We start from the raw sequence: 5507 nt of genomic DNA, 5'->3' as shown, positions 1-5507 counted from the left end.
TCTTGTTACCCACGTGGACGGATAGATGTCTCCTTATGGTACAGAGTGCAAACCTAGTCCAAAATTACACACTTACTCCCTCTATTTCATAATAAATGATCTTTTAAGCTTAAACAAACCACTCAAAAACTTTGAGAAAATAAGAAGTGTTTTACGAATTTATTCTTAGTCAAATATCTTGAAAAATAAGTACTCCTTCCGTTCCTACTTATATGATATAGTTTGACTAAGCAAGGAGTTTAAAAAAGAATGTAAAACTTTTGAAACTTGTGGTCTAAAACATGTCATGGGCATTTTTGTATATGTAAATCATTTCATTAAGGGAAAAGAGCATTCTTTTTTTGACAGACTAAAAAGAAAAGTGTATTACATAAATTGGAAGTTGTTTAATGATTTCTTAAGTATGTAAAACTCTATATATTTAAGTAAGGGTAAATTGGAAGAAAAAATTAGTGTCCTCTTAAATTTATGAAACATTACTTATTTTGAAATAAAACAAAAAAATAAAAACACGTTTTATAAGACATTAGTATCCAATTATGTACTTAGGGTGTTTTTCACCAAGGAAAATGTTTTTCACATAAAAAAAAAGTTTTCCTCGAAATAAATACTGTTTTATTTGATGTATTACTTTCCTCGAAATAAATACTGTTTTATTTGATGTATTAAAATTTCTCATAAAGAGGTATGTCCAGTAGCTGAGCCAGCATTTATGATAAGGGGTTCTAAATAGGGGAAATAACTCATATATACGGCTCACACATCTAGTTTTCAGCCAAAGTAGCTCATTGTATCATTAGTGCATAGATAATGTATATTGTATCATTAGTGTATAGATAATGTGTGTGTGTGTGTGTATATAGCACACTTATCTAGTTTGCAGCCGAACTGTATCATCGTTATATAGATAATGTATATGATATATATAGTTATATTTAAATTGCTCGACTTCTTTTGTAATTTTACGTATACATCCTTATTATACATTAGATACACACACACGTGTATAGATGTATATATACATATATATGTGTATGTGTGTGTGTGTATACACATGTGTATATGTATATATATATGTATACATACATACATACATATATATATATATATATGCATTCTTATACACTATATGTAACGTATAAGTAATGTATAACAAAGTATAAACATGATAAATTATTTCTAAATATAAATATGTATCATTATTTTTGGAACAAATTAAAAAGGAAAGTATATCACATAAATTGAGACGGGGAAGTAATATATATTAATGAATAATAATTGTATGAAAACTCATATTGATCTGATATAAACACGAGAACGTATGATTTTTTTTTTCTCTTAAAGAAAGAGCTTTTATTTTAAAAAAAAAAAAAAAAAAAGGGAAAGGAAGTGAAGATTAGACACTTAAGTTGAATGCCACGTAACCAACCAATGCCCTTCTTTCTCCAAAAAAGTAAGCTTCTTATTTGTGGTATTTTCACTATTTATAGTTTCACCGGAAAAGGCTCAAATATGCCATCCAACTATCCGAAATGGCTCATTTATGCCACTCGTCAATAGTTTGGCTCATTTATGCCATCGAACTATAGGAAATGACTCATTTATGCCACTCATCAATAGTTTGACTCATTTATGTCATCGTCCCTTGCCAAAATGATTTATTCATGCCATATTTCATTAAAACTAGTTTTACAATACCATATATGACACGTGGCCTCCAACTAGATTATGATTGCGGGTGGATAAGGTGTACGGGTCAGATTTTTTATTAATTTGGTATTTAAAATTAGGCTGGTTTAATTAAACGACGTAGACATCTAATTGGAGGCCACGTGTCATATCTGGTATTACAAAACTGGCGTTAATAAAAAAATGACATGGATGAGTCATTTTGATGACGGGCGATGTCATAAATGAGTCAAACTATTGATGAGTGGCATTAATGAGCCATTTCCTATAGTTCGATGGCATAAATGAGCCATTTCCTATAGTTCGATGGCATAAATGAGCCAAACTATTGACGAGTGGCATAAATGAACCATTTCCGATAGTTGAATGGCACATTTGAGCCTTTTCCGTAGTTTCACCGTCTTCAGCTCCCGGGAGAACTGCCTTGCTTTTGATGAAATGAGAATTGGGTTTTGGCGGAAAAAAAAGGGTAGGCTAAAATTCAAGCAAAGTAGATGGCCGAACAGTACATAAAAGTAATAAGTGGGTAATTAAGCTAAAAATGGTAAATTAGATGACTGACTGGTATCTATGGGTAATTATCTCTTCAAAATATGAAGCAAGAACACAAGAAGAAGCCCAAGGGATTCAACATTTACTATTTATACATAAAAAATAATTTTAATCATATATAAACAGTGTAATTTTCCCATTTGAAACGGGTTCGATGAACTCTTAGCTGTAATGTGGCTCTTCCCCTGGGTATGTCAAAGGATTTCGTTACAGATCAATAGTAAAATATATATTAAACTCTATATATAAGATTCTTTTTGTACAGAATGGACATCATCCTTGATCAACGCAACACACATTCAAACATATTTTCAATTAATTCGATTCCTTTTGTTTATATCATATTTATATTTAATGTTAAGCATTAGCTCTGTGACTCTGTCTATTTACATGCTTTTATATTAAGTTCATGCTATACATATAGTCCAGTTTCCCCAATTTAGCTTGACTCATCTCAGTGTAATATCCAAAATATTCACTGCTAGAACCTCCCATAAAGAGATTCTGTGAAATTATAATGGAGGAACAAACTTTTCTATATAATATAATAATCTAATCGATCCATATTAGATAATGTAGATATTACTCATGAGCTGCTAAAAGGTTATGCTAGGAAAAGAGTTTCTCCATGGTGCCTCATTAAAATTGACATTAGGAAAGCTTATGATTCCATAAAATTGGCCTTTCCTTATAATGGTGCTACTAGAGTTTGGGCTACCTCAAAAACTTGTGGAATGGATTATGGTGTGTGTGTGACATCCGTAAGTTATTCTATTCTAATAAATTATGGACTAACTCCTATGTTCCAAGCAAAAAGAGGTCTCAGACAAGGGGGGTCCCGTGTCCCCTTGTTTGTGTTGACAATGGATTATTTGAAAAGATCCCTTAAGCAATTAAGACTGCAGCCTAACTTCAATTATCATTCTAGGCGTGAGAAGCTAAATTTGATCCATATATGCTTTTTTGATGATTTGATAATGTGTTGCAGGGCTGACAAGGGATCTATAAGATATATGTTGGAGAGATTTGAACATTTTTTCAGTATTTCAATTCTCAAAGCCAACCTTGAGAAAAGTCCCCTAGATGTAGCTGGTCTACTCTTGGACTTAAGAGATGAAATCCTTGCAAAAATGAGCTTTACCTTAGGGAGCCTTTCATTTCAAATATTTGGGTGTGTCACTCTCCTCAAAAAAGCTCAGCATTAGTTAATGTATGTCGTTGGTGGATAGGATCACTGTCAGAGTTAAATGCTGGTCCTCAAAATTTCTGTCTTATGGATGAAGGATACAGTTGATCAAGAGTGCTCTATTCGAGATGAAAACCTATTGGGCTAAAGTATTTTACTGCCTAAGAAGATACTCACTCTGTACAAATGTTTGCAGGAACTTCATATGGACAGGATCAAATGAATATACAAGAAGGCCACTTGTAGCTTGGGATAAGCTATGTCAACCTAAGTCTACAGGGGGATTGAACATACTAAATATTTTCATGTGGAACAAAGCAGATATTCTAAAGCTATTATGGGTAGGGGTGGGTGTTTGGGCCGTTCAGCTTTACGATTTTCGGATTAAAGATATTACAATTCAAATTCAATCCAAATACGCTCAAATTGAATTGGAAATTTTAAGTTCGGTTTTGAATTAATCAGTTTGTATATTTTGAATTTTCGGTTCTGACTTTTGAGCCTTTAAGGTACGTCATAACAATTAACAGCCCCAGATCACCTAATAGCTTACTCCTTAAAATGTATAACTTTCTACGGTTAGCGGGGATTAAGGTCATCCTATCGACCATGTCGTGTATTAAGCTTTACTTACAGACGGTGAAAGTGAGACGTGAGAATAAGAAAACCCTATTATTATATTTGATGTAGTAGAAAGTTCCATATTAGATTTAATACTATAATAGAGTAAGATCGTAGCGCACTAATCTATTGAACCTTTGAAAATTTGACTTATTAGTATTGGATACATATGATATGGTACTGTTGGATAAAAAGTATAAAAATTCAAATTTTCGCATATCCAAAAATTCGTAGAACTAAATCCGATATCCAATCCAAAATTCATAAATTTTAAATATAAAATTCAAAGTTCAATTTATAATCCAAACCAAATATCTAAAAAGTTCTGATTTTGATTTGAATTTGGGGTTGACCCAAACTATGCCCACCACTAGTAGTGGGCAATGACTAAGCTGAAGGAGAAGTTATGGGTAAAGTGAAGTCATTCTTTCTACATCAAGGACATAAATTGGGCTACTATGTAGACTCCAAAGCAAGCCAATTGGCTAGTTAGGAAAATATTTGATCCTAGAAAATGGTTAACAGCACCCTGGACAGGGGACATTGAGGATATTTTGAACAAATATTCTGGGAAAGTTCAGCATAAAACATGCATATAAAGACATGCTACAACAGTATCTGAAAGCTCATCGGAAGAAGATTATCATGGTGAAAGGGCTTGTTCCCAAACACCACTTCATACTTTGGCTAGCACTGCAAAATATGCTCTCTACAATGGATCGACTAAGTAAATCGGGGATCCAAATTCTAGTTGAGTGTGTCCTATATACTTCATATGCACCAGAAACTCATGCACATTTATACTTTAGTTATTCCTACTCTTTCCATATTTGACAGAACTTGGTGACATCAGGATTGAGAACATGAAGTCCAATCAATGTTTGTTCCCAAGTTAGACACAAGAGAGCTATGGGGATATCCCTGGATTCCTCTTTGTAGCAACAACTTACCATATCTGGCGGCTGGAAAAACTAGGGAAGGTTTAACAAGTGTAGCAGAACTAGTAAGGTAGATTGAAGGAGGTCATCCTGCAAGTGTTCATCAAAGGGCAAAGGATAGTTGCTTGGATCACTATTCTAGATAGTAGAAAGAGTTTTTCATGTTAAGGGGCTGAGGTGCTGCTACATGAAGAGATTCAGGTATATACCCTTCCTGGAAGGTGCTATACTTGGATTATTGATAGCTTAGCATTCTTTGGACTTCATAGGCTTTTGTTTTGGGTTTTTCACGAGAGAATTGTTCCTAGAGTTCCATGGAATAGCCTGTACATAACTACTTATTTGGTTAAATAAAATAAAAAGGCTAATCGATCAACTTATTTGAAAATTACCGATTAAATAAACTTAGTTATTACAACTGCAACCACAATTACATGAATTTCGATTGCCTTTTTCCGAATAGATATATTTGTTAGAATTACTAATAAACGACGATATGTCGAAATGTCAACAAATATTTC

Source organism: Lycium ferocissimum, chromosome 8 (assembly GCF_029784015.1).
Source record: "Lycium ferocissimum isolate CSIRO_LF1 chromosome 8, AGI_CSIRO_Lferr_CH_V1, whole genome shotgun sequence".
NCBI classification, from domain to species: domain Eukaryota; kingdom Viridiplantae; phylum Streptophyta; class Magnoliopsida; order Solanales; family Solanaceae; genus Lycium; species Lycium ferocissimum.
This window is presented reverse-complemented; position numbering follows the sequence as displayed.